The sequence below is a fragment of the Arvicanthis niloticus genome, chromosome 3 (assembly GCF_011762505.2).
Source record: "Arvicanthis niloticus isolate mArvNil1 chromosome 3, mArvNil1.pat.X, whole genome shotgun sequence".
In the NCBI taxonomy this organism is placed as follows: Eukaryota; Metazoa; Chordata; class Mammalia; order Rodentia; family Muridae; genus Arvicanthis; species Arvicanthis niloticus.
The window spans coordinates 136,421,559-136,444,130 of record NC_047660.1 but is presented as its reverse complement, the minus strand read 5'-3'; positions in this window follow the sequence as shown (position 1 = coordinate 136,444,130).

Here is a 22,572-nt window from a genome sequence, read left to right as displayed (position 1 = left end):
ATATTGGCAAAAGGGAGGGGGAGGGCAGATGTGGGATGTGGGGATGGTGGAGGGGCAACCAGGAAGTGGGATATCATGGGATAGGGGGTTGGTAGAGGGGGTAACTGGGAAGTGGGATATCATTTGAGATGTAAATGAATGGAATGATTAGTAATAATAAAAGAAACATTAAATAAAATTTACTTTCATAAAAAACATTCAAATTAACAAGAAAATAATGAAACTAATGGAGAATATAAATGTAGCAAAGTTATTAACAAAAGGAACCACAAATTCACCATCTGAAAGGATTATTTATTTTCCTGGAAGGTGCTAAGAAGTATGAATGATATGCAGCTCTTTCAGACACTCCAGGGTGTATCAAGCATGATATTTTCTGTACACTTACATGAATTTCCACCAATTGAACCCAGGCACATAGTAAATCTATAGCACCCATAACCTAGTAACAGAACTGTTGAGGCAACGACAGATCCCAAAACTGCTCCGAGAAGGTTTAATGATATTGGTTTTCCAGACAACAAAAAAGCTAAGATCCTGTAACTACGGGGCAAACAACCAGGCCAAGCGTGGAGCTGGGAGATCCTCTGGAAAGATGTGGTAGAGCAGTCTGTGGAATAAATATGCATGATATGAGAAATGACTTACCTTGGGTTAGCCAAGTCATTTGACTCAGGGCATTCAGATTTGTCCACTACGTTTTTCAGTGATCATATCACAATCCAGGCAGTATCTTCTAGGTGTGTCCATATCTTCTGAAACCATCTTGGATCAACTGTGAGAGGCTTTGGGAATTCTGTCTGTCATAATCTTAATATTATTAGCAGACTTCTGACAAGATTGAAGGTTGTATAGATTAGTTACAACTTAATAATTTAATGGCAACTAAATGATTAAAATGGCAATTAATTGGTTACAACTTAATAATTTAATCCTATCAAGATAGGATGGGAAAGAAAATTTTAAGTAACTTTGGCAGGTTGTGTAGGTAGAGAAAAGCACATTTTTGCACTAGCAAAGAAATATCTGGTTAGGACCAGAATAAGAAAGCTGGCAGCAGTGGCATAAGATCAGTGGCATAAGATCATGGTGACAGAAAATGAGTTAAAATGAGTTTGTCTAGGCAGGTTCAGGCCTGTGACACAAACTGAGCACACAGGCCAGGGCTGGAAGTGTGAATAGGTAAGCACTTGGGAAACCTTTATCCATTCATCAGACCTCTGGCAGTATGTGTGGAGATCTTTTAAAAATAATTATCTAACAGGTACTGAATCCAGACGTTCAAAGACAATTTAGCGCCCATTGGGTGATGGGGATGTTACTGAGCTATTCATACCCGTGTGGAGAAGAGTTCAGTAACAGGTCAGTGTACAGCCAAGCTAGAAATTCAGGTTGTCACATAAATATCTAGGGGCTACAGTGGCAATTTCCCAGAAATCACCAGAAAGCAGTTCAACCTAGTACCAGGAATTTAGTCTGGCTGCAAGAGCTTGAGGGATATATGAACTGCTTTCAAGAAGGGAAGTCACCCAAGGGTCTGGACGGAGCATTGACATGTGTGTGTTTGAGGGTTTTTTTGCTGTCTGATAGTGGGAACTGGCCTGAAGGTTGCTCCCCTCATGGTGCCTGCCACGGTGCAGCTCAATGGCCATAGCTGCACAGCTCGAATGGTGGGGGCCAGACCCAGAGCAGAGCTAAGAGACAGAGGGGAGAGGGGAGCAAGCAGCATCCCAGACCTGCTTTGCAGGCAAACCAGCTGAACTAGTGGCTGCAGCTGGCCCAGATGAGGGAGGAGCATGAGGAGGAGAAGCCTATGCTACTGGTCAATGGGTGAGACACGTGGGGACTGGGGACTAGTGCTTGGAGTTGGTGCTCCTGAGAGAGCAGTTTGTCCAGGCCCTGTCTAGGGTTCTCAGCTTCGAGAAAGAGACTGTCTCAGGAAAGGGGAAAGTCTCACTCAATGGAAGGAGTCCTACAACGAGGGTCAGGGCAGCACAGAGTTAGCTCCAAGCTCAAGAAATCTTCCCTGGAACCAAGTGGACGGTTACTCTGACCAGTGGGGGCTGGGAGCATACCAGTTTTAGGGCAACAAACGTGGATCTCTTGTGGTAGCTGAGATGGGATGCCAACCTGCAGCTTTCTACATCCGAGTCACAGCAGCAATGATGTGTTTATAAAAAGAGAAGAGATTAGAATCTGTGGGTGTGTGGTGAGGTTTGGGGGAAGGGGATGTCTCAGCAGGCCCATGATGAGGCATTCCTTTCCCCGAAGGACCAGCCACATGACAGCATAGTATAGATAGAGTTTATTCAGGGCATGGGGAGGGGGGTTAAAGGGTAGTAGAGACAGAAAGGCAGAGGGAGAGAGAGAGAGAGAGAGAGAGAGAGAGAGAGAGAGAGAGAGAGAGAGAGAGAGAGAGAGAGAGAGAGAGAGAGAGAGAAGGTAGCAAGCAGCCCCTTTTATAGTAGGTCAGGCCTACATGGCTGTTGCCAGGTAACTGTGGGGGTGGAGTTTAGATGGAATGCTAACCATTTCACCAGCTAATAGTATGCATTTTCCATTTAACTCCAGGCATTTTGACTCTGGACTTCACCAAAGAGCGTTTCTTTGAGTGGTGTCCAGTCCTCAGGTCTATAAAGCTGACTTACTGGCCTTTAAGGGACACTTCATCCATCTATCCTCTCTTTCTCTGTGTTTGTGTGTATGTGCTCATTTTTGAAGGTCCACCTGCATCCTTGCAGAGACTAGAAATGATCAGCCAGTGTCGTCCTCAAGAGTCTTGCACTTTGTGTTTTGTAGACAAAGCCTCTTACAAGACTGGAATTTGTTAATTAGGTTAGGCTGGCTTGTCAGCAAGCTCCAGAGATTCACTTGTTGCTGCTTTCCCTGTGCTGGGATTACAAGTCACCATGTCTAATTTTTTATAGGGTTTATAGAAGGGAACCAAGGTTCTCATGACTGTGAGTCAAGCCTTGACTGACTCAGCTGTCTCCCAAGGCTGTTATCCTTTTGTGATAATCAGTGGCTGAGTATTTCCTACTGTCAAGTTTTGGTCATTGAGAATAAAACGATGCTGACATCGGACTTGCCTTGACTATTTCCTGAGATACGAAGGGGGAAACTAAAGAACACAGATTTCTTCCTTAGACTGCTTACTGCATTGGTGATTCTTTTGGCTGTTTTGTTTCTGGGTTAATTTTTCCATTCCAACAAAAACTTGAGTGAGATTGAAGCAGGACCAGGTGACATATTGTTCTAGTTATAAATGGTTCTAAAATGTCCCTCTTGGTTTTGGCTAATGTCCGGGCTCAGCTAGTTCTCAAGACTGAGGTATTTCTAGGTCAACCATTTCTAGCATCTCTTCTCACCAGGAGCCATCTAGGAGAGGCTAAAAGCTAGCTAGTAAAACCATCCTGAGATGGTTTCACTGTGGACTGCAAAGCACGATGAACGATCCCTTTTCAGGCAAGGCCAATGGGACAACATTTTATGAAAAATTCCTGCTATTAATATGCCTTTCCTGTTATTATTAAATATATATAACAATCACTAGGTATTAGTCCACTCGTTGGGGCAGATTTCTGCAGATCAACAAAAATGTGCTATTTTGTAGTGATGCTATATAGACAAATAGATGATTTCTTAATTCTTAATTATGATCCTGTAAGAATTCCTAAAATTATACTAGTAATTATTAAGTCATTTATAATAAGACTGATAGTAAAGTCCTAACTGCTTTGAAAACTGCAATCAGAATTCTGACAGCCTTCATATGCCACAAGTTAATTGCTTCTGATATAGAAAGCAGGCATTTATAGCTTAGGGACACATTCCTAGAGGTTGTGATACAATTAATCAAAAGTCATAAAAGGGAACTAATAATTTTTTGTAGGTGCAAGGACAGAAGCTAAAATATTGACTGGGCTTATCTATACAAAACTTCAATGCTAACTTAGACAGAAACATTATAATTTTAGACATTCAAAGAACCTGTGGAGCTAGTGACAGATGTCTAGTTAGATAATGATTCTTAATGAAAACATATGCAAACATCTCTGTGGTAAACTGTCCTGTCCAGCAGGGCATTAAACAGGGGTCCTGGGAGGTTACCTGAAAGAGAAGATGGGGGGAAACAGGTGAATGCAAAGAATGGCGATCTGTCTATAGTTGATGTGGTTTGGCCTGCAGGGCACTGTGGCAGAGATGAGGTATCAAGTGGTTCTCCCTAGTCTAGGGAGCTTAGTGTTTCTACAGAATGTGTTCTTGAGATCTTAAAACAATTTGTCATGCCAAAAAGAGGGATAGAGAAAAGGTATGGAGTCACCTCAACATCGGAGTCAGGGCAGCTAATAAAAGGTGAAGTAACATTGACTGGCAGAATCACTGGAGAGGTTGTGTTATGGTTTGAATATGCGTGGCCCAGAGAGTGGCACTATTTGGATTTGTGGCCTTGTTGGAGTAGGTGTGTCACTGTGGGTGTGGGCTTAAGACCCTCACCCTAGTTTCCTGGAAGTCAGTCTTCTACTAGCAGCCTTCAGATGAAGACAGAACTTTCAGCTCCTTCTGCACCATACCCGCCTGGATGCTGCCATGCTCTTGCTTTGACAATAATGGACTGAACCTCTGAACATGTAAGCCAGTCCCAATTAAATGTTGTCCTTTATAAGAGTTGCCTTGGTCATGGTGTCTGTTTACAACAGTAAAACCCTAACTAAGACATGCTGTAAGTGGCAATTGTGAGGTAGTTCCAGGGGGTACACATAGCCAGCAATTTTTAAAGGGACCAGGTTGGGAGACATTAAGGAGTTGGTAAGCCAAGGTCAAGGTCTGAAGCAAAAGGCAAAATGACAAGTTAGTGTTATTTATTTATTTATGATTTTAATCTTTTTTTTTTGTTATACTTAGGTTTATTTTATTTTGTTCCTTTTTCCATTTAAACATTTTATTGGATATTTTATTTATTTACAATACAGATGTCATCCCTTTTCCCCATTTCCCCTCCCTAGAACCCCCTATCCCATCCTCCCTCCTCCTTTATGCTTTTATACCACTTTAATTACATGCATGTATTAAAGTCAGTTCTAGCTTGAGGGTCTAGCAATACAATAGATGCAAACAGTCAAGAAACATGCAATACAATAAGCACAAATAGTCAAAGAAAAAGCAAGGCATTAAACCCAATTATGTGAACACTCCCATAATCACTGTTTCTAAGGGCTTATCAGGATGACCAAAGTATCTGAGCATACTAACTTGTCCTAGCCCAAGGTCATTTTCATATCTGAAGCCCACTTCCTTGTTCTAGACTAAAATTGAGATTCCTGTCTGAAATTACTTCTTTTTTCTAGCCTAATATTTAGGTTCCTGCCTAAATTAAATCCTTGTCCTTGGACCATGTTAAATTCTTGCCAAGCAGCCCCAAAGGCTCTCTGCCTCTCTCCCTCTTTTATTTCATTAACAAGACTGAGTCTGTCTTAGGTCGTTCTGACAAGAATGCCTTCCTTACCCATGATGGAATATGCATTATCAAAAGCAATGCACTTCTGTCTTAGGTTGGTAAGGCTCTGTGCAGAATCTTACCCATCCTTGGCTTGCCAGCCTGTTAATTAATTAATTAATTAATTAATTATTAAATCATAATTTTTACTTTTTAACACAGGGGTGATAAACACAAAAAGGCAGAATGTGGGGAAGGGGATGACACAGGAGCATAGGTGTTCAGGGGTAGAACAGGGTATAAGCTGGTAAAGGTTCAGGGGACAGGTCACTATGACTCTGCCTACGATTTACTTGTCTTTATCTAAGTTGGTACTATCTGCCAAGGCTGCCCATTTACAAGATCTATGACTACTCAGGCCAGCCTGTTCATTTAATAACTCTGTCTAGGGGGAGGGTCTATTTTCAAGTTCAAGCCATGTACTTGGCTGCTAACATGTTGATGTTGTTGAAGAAAAGCTGTAACACAATGGGCAGGAATAAGAGTATTCCTAGGACAGAAAGGGCTAGCATGATCAAGCTATATATGCCATTTTTGAAGCTTGACTAAAATAGAAATACTAGCCATGGGTAATTTTATCTGCAGTATCTACTACATCAACACTCAGCAGAACAGCATTTTTGAAATTCATAAGCTCCCTATGTACCTTAAAACATCCAGAGGGGTGTTAGAATTATGCCAAATACACTGCACGTGTCATTAAACTTCTCCCTAAGTATGATGACTACTACTGTAAATTGTAGAACTAACATGAATTTGGCATGACACTCAAGATGTGTTCTTATCCTTAAATTCTGAACCTCCTTCCAGTAATGTGAATAGGATAAAGAGCATCAATTCATTCTTCCAGATGTCTATCTAAATCTTCTGGTATATTCAGCACATTAGTCACATTTTTTTTGCTAAATGATTAACAAAAGTAGCGGTCTTAACTTCTTGTGTCACAGCAATTGCAGAAGCAGTGGTGCTAGCAATTAATGTAATTAAAGCTGTTATACCAGCAATAATCAAGCCCACTACCCTCTTGCTTCTGCTTAAAGCCAGACTCATTTCTTCCAGTACTTGCAAGCTATTTTTAGAATTCCAAGGTTCTGTGATACTCAGAGCACAAAAACAAAAGCTGGTTGATAGACCTCCATAACTGACATGCTGGATTTCAAAACACAAACAAAATTAGAAGGTGTACAATCAATGCAACTTACATTAAATACTGTAGAAGAAACAAAAGTATTTTTAACTTGACAATTAAAGGAGCCTTAACACATGTGCTAACAGCTGTTTAGAATCCAGATCCTGCCCTAACTTTATCTCTTGCTAACATAATATCATAGAGAACTGCAGCTAATTTCTATATATGTCTCTGAAAATGTCCTGAACCAGACTTCCAAACGAAGACTGTTATTTCCAATATTGGTTTGATTTCTAGACCAGCCTATGCTTGAATCTGAATAACTGATCACATTTAATAACAATACAAGAGGCATTATAACGTCTCTTTTGATTCTCTGTTCCATAAGGTTTAAGAACTTGAGGCAAGGCAGCTTGTGCCATTAGGGGTATAGGTGAGCAATGGTGGGTCAGGAACTTATGTCCAATACAGCTTCCCAGTCACCATTGTCAGGGCACTCAGCAAGCTCACAGATCAGCATCCTTCTTTGTCCTGGCATCAGCATGTCTTACCCATTTCTCTGGTGGCCACCATGCTCCTTCAGCATCCTGCAGAAAAAACACAAACATGCCCTCCTCCCCATATTTAACACCTGATCTGGATCATGCCTTATGCCAGTGAGTAAGTGGATCCTTCCTTTCACCTATGCATGCATAGTTGTAGAGCACCATAGACACTCAACAGAAAATTCCTTGGCATCCAAATAAAAAAAAAAAAACCTTTAAAATAAAAATAAAAGAATATGATTTAAATAAATTTGTGGTGTACAGGGGTATATCTCCCCCTTTTTTATTTTATGAAGATACTGTTTTAAAGTTCCATGGGCCCCTTCCACTGTCTCTTGTCCTTGATAATTATGAGGAATTCCGATAATATGGGCAATGTTAAATTGCTGCTAAAGAGTCTCAAATGTTCAACTGCCATAGCCAGTTCCATTATTTGTTTGTTTGTTTTTCTTTTTTTAAAATTATTATTGGATACTTTATTTATCTACATTTCAGCTGTTATCCAGTTTCCCCATCCCCCTTTTTAGAAACCACTTATCTCACCATTTCTCCTCCTATTTCTTTTTTCCACTGTATGGTTTTAGCTCCGTTGTCAAAGATCAATTGACTAGGTATGTGGGTTCATTTTTGGGTCTTCTATTTTATTCCATTGATCTTTCTTCCCGTCACTGTACCAATACCATGCAGTTTTTTTATCACTACTGCTCAGTAGTACAGTTTGAGGTCAGGAATGTTGATTCCCCCAGATGTTCTTTTATTGTTGAGAATAGTTTTTGCTATCCTGGTTTTTTTGTAATTCCAAATGAATTTGAGAATTTCTCTTTCTATCTCTGTAAAGAATTGAGTTGGAATTTTGATGGGGATTGCATTAAATCTGTAGACTGCTCTTCGTGAGATGGCCATTTTCACTATATTAATCCTGTCAATCCATGAGCATGGGATATCTTTCCATCTTCTGAGATCATCTTCAATTTCTCTCTTCAGAAACCTGAAGTTCTTGTCATACAGATCAGTTGCTTGCTTGGTTAGATTCACACTGAGGTATTTTATATTATTTGTGACTATTGTGAAGGATGTTGTTTCCCAAATTTCTTTCTCAGCCAGCTTATCCTTTAAGTAGAGGAGGGCTACTGATCTGTTTGAGTTAATTTTATATTCGGCAACTTTGCTGAAGTTGTTTATCAGGTTTAGGAGTTCTCTGGTGAAAGTTTTAGGGTCACTTAAGTATACTATCATACCATCTGCAAATAGTGATATTTTGACTTCTCCTTTCCAATTTTTATCTTTTTCTATCTCCTTTTGTTGTCTAATTGCTCTGGCTAGGACTCGGAGTACTATATTGAATAGGTAGGGAGAGAGTGGGCAGCCTTGCCTAGTCCATGCTTTTAGTGGGATTGCTTCAAGTTTTTCTCCATTAAGTTTGATATTGGCTACCGGTTTGCTGTATATTGCTTTTGCTATGTTTAGGTATGGGCCTTGGATTCCTGTTCTTTCCAAGACTTTTACCATAAAGGGGTGTTGAATTTTGTCAAATGCTTTCTCAGCATCTAGTGAGATGATCATATGGTCTTTTTCTTTGAGTTTATTTATATAGTGGATTACATTGATGGATTTCCATATATTGAACCATTCCTGCATTCCTGGGATAAAGCCTACTTGATCATGGTGGATGATTGTTTTGATGTGTTCTTGGATTTGGTTTGTGAGAATTTTATTGAGTATTTTTGCATTGATATTCATAAGGGAGATTGGTCTGAAGTTCTTTTTCTTTGTTGGGTCTTTGTGTGGTTTAGGTATGCGCATAATTGTGGCTTAATAGAATGAATTGGGCAGTGTTCCTTATGTTTCTATTTTGTGGAATAGTTTGAAGAGAATTGGTATTAGGTGTTCTTGGAAAGTCTGATAAAATTCTGCACTAAAACCACCTGGTCCTGGGCTTTTTTTGGTAGGGAGACTTTTAATAACTGCTGCTGTTTCTTTAGTGGTTATAGAACTATTTAGATGGTTTATCTGCTCCTGATTTAGCATGGTGTCTGGTATCTGTCTAGGAAATTATCCATTTCATCCAGATTTTCCAGTTTTGTTGAGTATAGGCCTGTGTAGTAGGATCTGATGAGTTTTGAATTTCCTCAGTTTCTGTTGTTATGTCTCCCTTTTCAGTTCTGATTTTATTAATTTGGATACTGTCGCTGTGTCTTTTGGTTAGTCTGGCTAAGGGTTTATCTATCTTGTTGATTTTCTCAAAGAACCAGCTCTTTGTGATTTCTTTATTGTTCTACTTCCAATTTTATGTCTTGATTTGTTTTTTTCAAGTCCTTCACCTGTTTGGTTGCATTTTCTCATAATTCTTTAAGGGATTTTTCTCTTTCCTCTTTAAGGGCTTCTACTTGTTTACCTGTGTTCTGTAGTTTTTTGAGGGAGTTATTTATGTCCTTCTTAAAGTCTTCTATCATCATCATTAGAAGTGATTTTAAATCTGAATCTTGCTTTTCTGATGTCATCGGGTATTCAGGACTTGCTGTGGCGGTATAATTAGTTTCTGATGATGCCAAGTAACCTTGGTTTCTGTTGCTTATGTTCTTATGCTTGCCTTTTGCCATCTGGTTATTTCTAGTGCTACCTTCACTCACTATCTCTGACTGGAGCCTGTTTGTCCTGTTATCTTGGCTGTGTCAGAACTCTTCAGAGTCTAGCTGTCTCTGTGATCCTATGATCCTCAGACCCTGGTTGTGATAACTCCTTGGAGTCAGACTGCTTCTGGACTCCTGAAATCCTGGTGTGCCCAAGTTCCTGAAATCCTGTGATCCTATTATTTTATGTTTCTATGTGTTAGAGCTCCTAGGGGTTCAGCTTCCTCTTGATTTTGGGGTGTTGGGTACAGAGCTGAAGCTTTAGAGTTGCTCCAGGTGCATGGCACAGACAGGAAGGGTCCTGTGCCATTGGCCTTGAGGGAGTTCGAGGGTCCCAGTGGGTCCCAAATTACTTTCAGTTTTGGGGGGAGAGTTGTGGCTTACTCACCTACACTCCTGGTCATGTTAGAACTCCTGGAAGTCCAGCTTCCTCTGGGTTTTGGGGGGTTGGGTGCAGAGCTGAATGCTAAGGGTTAGTGTCATTTATGTGGGGGGATTTCAAGGAGGTTAGGACCTTGGAGGAATGTTTGATTACTTCTTCTATTTTTCTGATATCTTGAGGTTGGGTAGTTGAGACATATTTTCTCTGGATGTGGATAGTGCTCACTGGGGACCCAGCTTGGTTTTTATGGCAGAGCTTACCAACAACTCCTGTCTCCCACCTGAAATTCCATGGGTCTCATATATAGAAGAAGTGGGTCTTGCACTGTTGATAGAAGTGATTGGTCCGTGATCCTAGCATATGTATCTGACAGGACCAACATGGGCAGCCCCCATATCCATCTGGCCAGTTTTTACAATCATCTTTTTTCTGGTCAAAGGGAAAGATAGCAAAGAGATCATAATATTTAGATATGATAACAGACATAGGGATGACATCAATTTGGATCAGTTCCTGGCATCTGGCTATATAGCAGTTTCCTGACCTTATTTGAAAAGACTTTTTTTTTTTTTTTTTAAAAATCAACAGGGGTTTCTTGAATTTCAAATCTCCAGGTTTAAGGACTACCCTGTATGGAAAGGAAAAGCAGGGGGAGGATGAGAAGCCCATGTCTAATCCAGAGGGGCTGAGTACAGCTGCCAGAGTGGAGTCTCATTTTTCTGGGATTGGGGACAATGTGGGTGGTCTCAAAGTCTTCTGGAGCTTAAGAGAGTTGGGGTTGATGTGTAGGAAGAAGAGTCATTTTGAGCTAGAGGGGTGAAAGGTTTGAGGTGAGACAGGTGGACTCAATGAGAGAGTCTCTCGAGTTTAGCAGCTGTAGTAGTCATGAGAATTACCTTGAAAGGGCCCTGCCATTTAGGAGAGAGATATGAGGGCTGATGGTATGGAGGGGAGAGAAGAATCTGCTCTCCAGTGTTGACAGTAGACAGGGGACAGTGTGTGGCCATGATAGATGGTGGTCAGCAAAGTTCCATAAGAGAAAACAGAGGTGCAGAGTAATGAGATACGTAGGTGATCAGGGAAGGGAGATCATTCAGGAAAGAGCACGAGTTAGGACCAGATATAACTCATACATGAGTTTGGAAGGTGAGATGAGGAGAGGTTGCTTGGGGAGAGCTCATAGCCTGAAAAAATTCAGAGGTAGGAGGAGTTTTACCCAAATGAGGTGAAGTTCCTGTGACAGTTTGGCAAGAGTGGTTTTTAAAGAGCTGTTAGTTCTTTCTATCTTTCTTGAAGACTGTGGGTGGTAGAGAATATGAAAATGCCAGGGTATGTCAAGGGCTTTAGCTAGAGTTTGAGAAATTTGGGAAGTGAATTCAGGAATGTTGTTTGGTTGGAGGAAGGCTGGGACACCAAATCGGGGATTGATCTCTCAGTAGAGGAGATCAGAGACTATCTGAGCCCATTTGTTAGTTGTAGAAAATGCCTTCACCCACCCAGAGAAGGTATCTACCAAGACCAGGAGGTACTTGGCACATTTGACAGTGGGCATGTGGATAAAGTCAAGTTGCCAGTTGGCTCCATGAAGAGAACCTCTAGTCTGATGGGCAGGAAAATAGGTGCTATGATACCTGGTGTTGGAGTCTGACATCTGACAGATTTTTCAAGAGGTAGTGACAGACTTTAAGAAACTTGTCTTAACAAAATAAGACAATGCTTGACTGTTAAAATGAAACAGTTGGTAAAGATAGGACAGAGTTTGACAAGTGTCAGGGAGTGAGGGTGGGGTTGCAGTTTGCAGTTTGCAGTGTAAGAATGTCCTGGAGAGGGTAAGATGAGTCTAGACCCCTAAGGGCCACAGCTCTAACTGCCTCATTGGCTTGTTTGTTTTCCTTGGAGATAATAGAGTCATCTATCTGGTAGGATCTGCAGTGGAGAATCCCAATATCTGTGGGGAAATGGGAGGCCATAGCATGGCCATTCGCATGGCCATAATTTGGTTTGCATTAGTTACTCGTGCTTCTTTTGTTGAAAGTAATCTGTGCTCCTTCCAGATAGCAGTGTAGGACAGAAAGTTACAGAAAGCATATTTGGGGTCTGTAGATGTTAAGGGATTGTTCCTGTGCCAGTTGAATGGCACAGGTAAGGGCTATTAGTTCAGCCTATTGATTGGTGGTATGATCAGGAAGGGCCTGTGTCTCAACCACCTCTGTGTTTGACACTATAGCATAGCCAGCTCTTCTGGCTGCTTCATATAAAAAGGAGCTGACATCTGTATACCAGGTATAGATGGCCTGAGGCAATGTACCTTCCTGTTTGTGTGAAGGATGAGGTAATAGTTCCTCTAAAGTTTCACTGAAGGAGTGAGATAGGGAGTGGTTAGTATTTGGTTGAGGTAGAAGATTGGAAATATTAAGATTCAGGCATGATTGGAAGGTGAGGATAGAGTCTTCTATTAGTGCTACCTGAAGAGAAAGAACCCTGGAGGGAGGTAGAGTCTGTAAATCTTTGTAAGTTAGGAGCTGTAACAGATTACGAGAAGTGAAGACAGTTGGAGGTAACCCAAAGGTTATATTTTTGACTCTTGAATAAGGAGTTCAGTGGCTGCTAAGGTACAAATACAAGGTGCCATACTTGGATGATTAGACTATTTTTTTTTGACAAGAATGCTACAGGTGCAAAAGAGAGTTCCAGTTAGTGAGCTAGGACCCGAAGGGCAAATCCCTCTTTTTCAGTTACTTAAAGGGATTTATATGGCTGGGACCTAAAGCAGAGCCTGTTGGGGCCTTTGAAAAGGTTTGGTAACAGGTTTGAGAAGAGGTTCGTGGGTAGGGCCCAATACCATTTCATATAAGGGGCGGGAAAGGAGGGAAAAGAAAGGAACCCAGGAACTAAAAAACTGGCTATACCCAGGAATGATAAAATCTATTCTTTTGTAGAAGGATCAGTTAGAGACTGAATCAGATTCTTTCTATCTAAGTTAATAGCCTTGTAGGTTGGGGTAATTGTTAGTCCCAAATAGGTGACCTGAAGAGTGGACATTTGGACAGAAACCCTGTATCTTTGACTGGAAAGGAAATTCACAAGAGCAAAAGTGTCAACTTGGCTAATTTTTAGAGAGGGGCCACAGAGAAGAATATCATCCATGTAATGAACAATCTTAGATTTAGGGAGAGACAGAGAAAGTAAGTCAGAAGCTAGGGCCTGGCCAAATAGGTGTGGGTTGTCCCGAATCCCTGAGGTAGAACAGTCCAGGTAATTTGGGTAGAGAAGTGGGTGTTAAGATCTGTTCAAGTAAAAGCAAATATGTTCTGTGCATGAGCATCTAGAAGGATAGAAAAAAAAAAGCATCCTTGAGATATAGGACTGAGAAATGGGAAGTCCCCAAGTGGATAGTGGAAAGAAGTGTGTAAGGATTAGCCACAACAGGATGGAGAGGAACCACTGCAGAATTAATGCGTCTGAGGTCTTGAACCAGGTGATAGGTACCATTAGGTTTCTTAACTGCAAGTATAGGGGTGTTAAAGGGGGAAGAGGTAGGGAAAAAGAGTTTTTTTCCTTAAGAGGTCAGAGATGAGATGATAGGGTTTAAGTCCCCTGAGACTCTAGACATAGAAAGAGGGTATTGATCTTGGGTGATGTACCTGGTAGAGTCTAGTAATTCAATGACAACAGGAGAATGATATTTAGCAACAGAGAGGTTCTGGACATCCCAGACTCAGGGGTCTACCTGAGAATCTGGTAAAGGAAACAACATGTTAGGTTGACTGGCTAGAAGAAGGAGCAAAGGGGCTTCTGTTGAGATTGGATTTAGGTGAACAGGGGAGGGGGAACAAAGGAAATAGAGGCTTCCAACTTAGCTAGAAGATCCCTTATCAATGAGGGAACAGAACATGTTGGCACTTCCAAAAAGGAATGGGTGAGAGGAAAACCCCTAAAAGTGTAACTAAGTGGTGAGATCTGGTGATGAAGGTAAGGTTGTCCTCCTACCCTGACAATAGGGAAATGAGAGGCAGAAATGGGCCCCCTAAACTCCTTCAGGACTGAGTAAGTGGCCCTAGTGTCCAAGGGAAGAAGATGGGCCACCCACATGCCATGATGACTACCTGGGACTTCCTGCTAGTGATGGAAGTGATCAGGTCAAGGGAACTTGGGCCTCTTTAGTCATCCATAGCCAAGCCTAGGAGGTCAGCTGGAGAGTTACCTGGGAGTGATGTCTGGGGCAGTGGCTGGGGCTGGTCACACAGCCTTTGCCAGCAGATGGTATTTTTGTCTGTGGGCCTTTTCATCTCTCTTATGGTACACTTTAAAGGCCAGCACCAAGAATTCTTCCTGTGGAGTTAGGATTCCTCTCCTGGGAGAGAGAATATGTTTGGTGGGGTGTAGTCAGGTATGGGGGAAGAGGGTGCCTCTGAAGACCCATGCTGAGGCATCCATTTCCCCTGAGGGACCAGCCACATGATGGTATAGTATAGAACAGAATTTATTCAGGGCATGGGGAGGGGAGTTAAGAGGGTAGTAGAGACATAGAAAGGTGGGGGAGATAGAGATAGAGATAGAGATAGAGATAGAGATAGAGATAGAGATAGATAGATAGATAGAGAGATGAGAGGTAGAGTAGAGGCTGGTCATGAGCAGGTGGAGAGAGAGAGAGGGGGGAGGGAAATGGGGAAAGAAGGGACAAGAGGACAAGAGGATAGAGGGAGAGCAAGAAGGCAAGAGAGCCAGAGAGAGGGGAGGAGCAAGCAGCCCCTTTTATAGTGAGTCAGGCACACCTGGATATTGCCAGGTAACTGGGGCAGAGCCTAGACAAAATGCTAACATTCCCCTGTTTTGGTTTAATTATAAAAGAAAAAAGATTAGAAAGAGGTGTTGCTGGAGCAGGATTAGGGTTGTCATGATTTTTATCTACTTCCTGTTGATTTTGGGGCCATGTGTCTCTAGGAAATTGGTCCAGTCTTAAGAGAGTTGGCTGTTTCCTTGCTGTCCAGGGCCTGTGGAACCATCTGTGGATAGATCAGAAGGAACAGGTCCAGTAGAAGCCTCTGTGCCTGTGAGAAAAGATTGGAGCATTTCTGGAGCTGTCCTGGATTTTGGTAAGCTCCTGGACTTGACAAGATGTATACACACACACACACACACACACACACACACACACACACACACACACACACACTATATGTAGAGAATAAAGTTAACTACATTTGGAAGAAAGAAATTTTCTTTAGTTAGGCAGAGACATGTCTTATTGGGGTGTATTACACTAGTGAAAACCACAGTGTAATTATTTTTACAGAAAGCAGAATTTCACCATTATTTTTCCAAATCTCACTTTGATATGAGAGGATCTGAAAGTGTTCCCAAAGTACACATGGGAGGAAAATGTGCTGCTCTGCTCTGTGGGAAAGTGTTACGCTCAGTGAAATAAAAATTTTAACACATGCCTCTAACACATCAAACTTTGCTGAATAAAGTTGGGCAAGTAAGCATTGCCTTTAAGATCTTTCAATATGATGAACAAGAAGAAGAGTATATCCTTCTAAACCTTGCCACTAGCTAATGTACAGGATGTGAAAAACACTCTCACAGGGACTGGTACCTTTGGTGTCTTTCATTGAGTAACAAGGAGCTGTCTTGCATTATATTTAACCTTTAGAGTCTTGAGACAGTCATTTCATGTACAGATGGCCAGAGAAAGCTTCAACAACTGCCAGCTGAAGTCATAAATAGCTTTTACAGTTGGCATGATGGTACATACCTTTAATTCCAGTACTAAGAGGCAAAGACAGGCAGTGCTCCAAGTTTGAGGTAAGCCTAGTCTACAGAATGAGTTCCTGGATGGCCAGAGCTGCACAAAATGAAAAGCAAAACATAAAAGAAAATTAGCTTTTCCTTTGAGGCAAAGCCACCTCCTTCAAATTACTACTTTTAATAGAAACAAACAACCTCAAAACCCCAGCCTTCTTTCAATTCTCACCAGGAGTTTCAGATTCTGAACTAAAAAATAACAACCAGGAGATGGCCTCCAACCTCTTCCATAAAGTAACATAATAAATGATCACATTTGCTCATTGCTTACACCGTGACAGGTTTGGAAGTGTTTAAATGACGGATAACTTGCTGATAAATTTTCCATAAATCTAATATGACTAAGAATAAATTTCACTCTTAATATTATAACCTAGTAAGGAGGAACACTTCATATCCATTAAAGAAAAAAAATCTACCAAGATGAACCCTCAATTCTGAACAACTATGCTCCAAATGCAAGGACATTCACATTCACAAAAGAAACTTTACTAAAGCTCAAAACACACATTGCAACTCACACAATAATAGTGAGGGATTTCAACACCCTACTTTCATCAATGGACAGATCATGGAAACAGAACAAAACAGGCCTCAACAGATACAAGAGGATTGAAATAATCCTGTGCATCCAATCAGATCACCATGGTCTAAGGCTGGTCTTCAATAACAACAAAAACATCAGAAAGCTCACATACACATGAAAGTTGAACAATGCTCTACTCAGCAATAACTTGGTGAAGAAAGAAATAAATAAATTAGACTTTTTAGAATTTAATGAAAGTGAAGGCACAACATACCCCAACTTATGGGAAACAATGAAAGCAGTGCTAAGAGGAAAACTCATAGTTCTGAATGCCTTCAAAAAGAAACCGGAGAGAGCATACACTAGCAGCTTAGCAACACACCTGAAAGCTCTAGAACAAAAGGAAGCAAATACATCCAAGAGGAGTAGATGGCAGGAAATAATCAAACTCAGGGCTGAAATTAACCAAATAGAAACAAAAAGAACTATACAAAGAATCAACAAAACCAGGAGCTGGTTCTTTGAGAAAATCAACAAGATAGATAAACCCTTAACCAGACTAACCAGAAGGCACAGAGACAGCATTCAAATTAACAAAATCAGAAATGAAAAGGGAAATATAACAACAGAAACTGAGGAAATTTTAAAAAATTCATCAGATCCTACTACACAAGCCTATACTCAACAAAACTTGAAAATCTGGATGAAATGAACAATTTTCTAGACAGACACCAGGTACCAAAGTTAAATCAGGATCAGGTAAACTATCTAAACAGTTCCATAAAGAAATTGAAGCAATCATTAAAAGTCTCCCAACTAAAAAAAATCCCAGGACCAGATGGTTTTAGTGCAGAATTCTATCAGATCTTCAAAGAAGACCATATAACAATACTCTTCAAACAGTTCCATAAAATAGAAACAGAAGGGACACTACCCAATTTGTTCTTTGAAGCCACAATTATGCTGATATCAAAAACACAACAAGACCCAACAAAGAGAATTTCATATCAATTTCCCTTATGAATGCTGATGCAAAAATACTCAATAAAATTCTTGAAAATAGAATTCAAGAAGACAGCAAAACAATCATTCACCATGATCAAGTAGGCTTCATCCCAGGGATGCAGAGATGGTTCAATATATGGAAATCCACCAGCATAATTTATTACATAATAAACACAAAGAAAAAAATACATGATCATTTCATTAGATGCTGAAAAAGCATTTGACAAAATTCAACATTCTCTCATGTCTTGGAAAGATTGGAAATTCAAAGCCCATACTTGAACATAGTAAAAGCAATATACAGCAAACCAGTAGTTAACATCAAAATAAATGGAGAGAAACTTGAAGCAATCCCACTAAAATCAGAAACTAGAGAAGGCTGCCCACTCCCTCCCTACCTAATCAAGATAGGACTGGAAGTCCTAGCCAGAGCAATTAGACAACAAAAGGAGGTCAAAGTGATACAAATTGGAAAGGAAGAAGTCAAACATCACTATTTGCAGATGATATGATAGTATACTTAAGTGACTCTAAAAATTCTGTCCTATAGAATTTTATCAATTTTATCAACTATAGAACTTCTATAGTTGATAAACAATTTCATTAAAGTGGCTGGATATAAAATGAACCCAAACAAATCAGTAGCTTTCCTATATTCAAAGGATAAATGGGCTGAGAAAGATATTAGGGAAATGACACCCTTTACAATAGTCACAAACAATATAAAATATCTTGGTGTGAATCTAACCAAGCAAGTGAATGATCTGTATAACAAAAACTTCAAGTCTCTGAAGAAAGAAATCAAAGAAGATCTCAGAAGATAGAAAAATTTCTCATGCTCATGGATTGGCAGGATTTATATAGTAAAAATGGCCATCTTACTGAAAGCAATCCAGTGCAATCCCCATCAAAATTTCAACTCAATTCTTCATAGAGTTAGAAAGAGCAATTCTCAAATTCATTTGGAATAACAAAAAATCCAGGATAGTGAAAACTATTTTCAACAATAAAAGAACATCTGGAGGAATCACCATCCCTGGCCTCAAGCTGTACTACAGAGCAATAGTGATTAAAAAAAACTGCATGGTATTGGTACAGTGACAGGCAGGCAGATCAATGGAATAGAATTGAAGACCCAAAAATGAACCCACACACCTATGGTCACGTGAACTTTGACAAAGAAGCTAAAACCATCCAGTGGAAAAAAGACAGCATTTTCAACAAATGGTGCTGGTTCAAATGGTGGTCTGCATGTAGAAGAATGCAAATTGATCCATTCTTATCTCCTTGTACAAAGATCAAGTCCAAGAAGACAAAGGACTTCTACATAAAACTAGATATGCTGAATCTAATAGAAGAGAAAGTGGGGAAAAGCTTCGAATACTTAGGCACAGGGGAAATTTTCTTTTTTTTCCCCATTTTTTTTTATTGGATATTTTATTTACACTTCAGATGCCATCCCCTTTCCCCATTCCCCCCCCCCCCCCAGAAAACTCCTATCCCATGCCCCCTTTTTCTTTTTGCACTTATACATTTTTTAAAAAAATGTTAAAAAATGTTAATCAAAGGCTTTATAAGTTTGGTATTGCTCAATCAGAGGTGTAACCCACTACCCAACCTAGATATATCAACTATCTTTGACTGGTGGAGATACATGAACATCTGCCTCCCTGTCTCCCCCCTTTCTCTCTTTCATCACCTAGCTTCTCCTCTCCTTCTTCTCCTCTTCTTCTTACTCCTTTTCTTCCTCTCAGTACTCCTCCCACCTTAGCTCCTCCTACATATCACCCTTCCTGTTAAAATGAAACTTTTCTCTCAAAATATAATTAGAGCATAATTATGCCAATTTGTACCAGTGAGGTACAGGATAGTCCTAATACCCAGTCCATCATTTTGTTGACTAACCAGAACCTCTGTCATGTATCCTAACTAAAACATTTAGTTCTGAACCTGGCTTTAGGATGAATGTCAGCTGACGACCATCCACTCAAATCTTTTCTCTCAAAGTAAATAGCCAGGATTGGCTACGAGGCTATAAGTTTTCAACCCCATCAGAAATCCAGAATGACTGAGTTAACTATAATTGTGGGAAGCACAAAGCATAGCTTCTAAAACTTAGCCAATTTATAGAGACCTCTGAACACCTGGACACTCCCTCTACTACAAAACATTGGAGCATCTGTTCTTCCACCTTCTGGCCCAGGATCATCGGACAGACCTTAGTGCTGCAGAATTATTAAGGACTGATTACTCTGTCTAGGCAGATATAATCAGTCAACTATTCTGCAAAAGTGTCCTTTTCTGGACAATAATTTGTCTGTAGAAGGAAAGAGGCAATTCTTGTCTAGTGGCTGTCTTACCACAACTGGAGTAACTCCAAAGATGCTCAATTTCTTTTTAGAATTCAATATAGGAAGCTGTCAGGAGCAGACAGGTCTCTATTCAAAATGAACATTAATACAGAAATGTTTGTCACGCCAATTCTGCAGGGGAAATTTTCTTGAGCAGAGCATCAATGGCTTATTCTCTAAGATCAACAATAGACAAATGGGACCTCATAAAATTGCAAAGCTTCTGTAAGGCAAAGGACACTGTCAATAGGACAAAACAGCAACAAACAGATTGGGTAAAGATCTTTATCAATCCTACATCTGATAGAGGGCTAATATCCAGTATATACAAAGAACTCAAGAAGGCAGACTCCAGAGAATCAAATAACCCTATTAAAAATTGGGCACAGAGGTAAATAGAGAATTCCCAACTGAGAAATATTGAATGGCCAAGAAGCACCTAAAGAAATGTTCAACATCCTTAGTCATCAGGGAAATGCAAATTAAAACAACTCTGAGATTCTACCTCACACCAGTCAGAATGGCTAACATCAAAAATTCAGGTGATAGCAGATGTTGGTGAGCATATGGAAAAAGAGGAACACTCCTCCATTGTTGGTGAGATTGAAAACTGGTACAATAACTCTGGAAATCACTCTGGTGGTTCTTAAAAAAAATGGACATAGTAGTACCTGACGACCCAGCTACACCGCTCTTGGGCATATACCCAGAAGATGCTCCAACATGTATTAAGGACATATGCTCCACTATGTTCATAGCAGCCATATTTATAATAGCCAGAAGCTGGAAACAACCCAGATGTCCCTCAACAGAGGAATGGTTTTAGAAAATATGGTACATTTACACCATGGACTACTACTTGGTTATTAAAAACAATGACTTGCAGGCAAATGAATGGAATTAGAAAATATCATCTTCGGTGAGGTAACTCAGTCACAAAAGAACACATATAGTATGTACTCACTGATAAGTGGTTATTAGTCAAAGAGTGTGGAATATCCATGATAAAACTCATGGACCACATGAAGCTCAAGAGGAAAGAAGACCAAATGTGGATGCTTCAGTCCTACTTAGAAGGGGGAAAAATAGTCACGAGAAGTAGAGGGTGGGAGGGACTTGGGAGAAAGAGAGGAGGGGGAGGGGAAAAGGGGAAGAATCAAGTATGGGAAGAGATGGAGGAGAGGTACAGGGGGCCAGAAAATTGAAGAGAGGTGTGTAGCAATGGAGAATGGGAAACTGGGTGTAGCAACCAGAAAGTCACAGAGGCTAGGAAAGCAAGGGCCTCTCAGGACCCCTGGGGTTGACATTAGCTGAAATACCCTACAAAGGGGAGGGAGAGGTTCTTGAGATCACATCCAGAGGCATGGCCTGCTGGTGGAGGGATGGGGCCACTCACCCATCTCCAAAATTGTAACCCAGAATTACTCCCTTCTAAAGAAAATACAGGGGCAAACAAAGAGTGGAACAGAGACTGAAGAAAAGGCCATCCAGAGACTGCCCTACCTGGGGATCCATCCCACATGCAAACACCTAACACAGACACTATTGTGGATGCCAAGAAGTGCTTGCTGACAGGAAACTGTCTCCTAAAAGATTCTGCCAGAGTCTGACCAATGTAGATTTGGATGCCTGCAGCCAACCATCGGAGTGAGTACCAGGACTCCAATGGAGGAGTTAGGGGAATGTCTGGCAATGATGGGAGCAGGGGCCTTGGTCCTTTGATGCCCCTGTGTAGAGGAATGCTAGGATGTTGAAGTGGGAGTGGGTGGATGGGCAGGGGAGCACCCTCATAGAAGCAGGTAAGGAGATGGGATGTGGGTGTTTTAGGGGGGAAGCTGGAAAGTGGGATAACATTTAAAATGTAAATAAATAAAATATCCAATTAAAAAATTAAAAAAGATTATAATCTAGTTCAGCTAACCTAATTCCAGACTTTAAGTTATAAAATACAGGAACAGTGTTGTTATTTATAAAAAGAAAATAATTGAATTTAATTAAATATACTTTAAAAAGTAGGCTTGGATGAATTTGACTAGGGAGGGGAGACTATTGTGCAGAAGACACGAATCAAGCAGTTTTTATTATGCCCACCAGAGGGCACCATGAAACCAGACCATGTGTGTAGATGAAGTAGCTGAGTTGGTGATAGACGTGTGAGAGGTGCAGCAGATAATTTTCAGGCATGCCCAGATTTCATTTTCTTCTTGCTATATTTCTCAAGTATTTACCAAATAGTGTGATAGTCCCCATCCCTTCTTTCTCCCCCTACCCGGTGTGGTGTGGTGTATGTGTGTGTGCAGTGTGCTTGCCTATGCACGTATATGTGGAGGGTCCATGTTGAATTTGGGTATTTCCTTGAATGTATTTCACCTTATATTTTGGGAAGGTGTCTCTCACGACTAGATTGGCTGGCCAGTGAGTTACAGGACTCACCTATTTCTACCTGCCAAGCACTAGAGTTATAGGCATGCACCATCACTCCTGAATTATCTTGGATGTTGGAGATCCAAGCTCAGGTCCTCATGCTTTTTCAGAAAGACTTTATCCAGTGATCCATGCCCCTACCCTTATGACAAATCTTAAAGTTTAAATTAATATTTTAAAATGGTATATGAAATCATAAATATACTAATGGGATACCATATTAGGTTAGATACATTGTATCACACTCAAATGTAATATGAGGTTAGATATGTGTG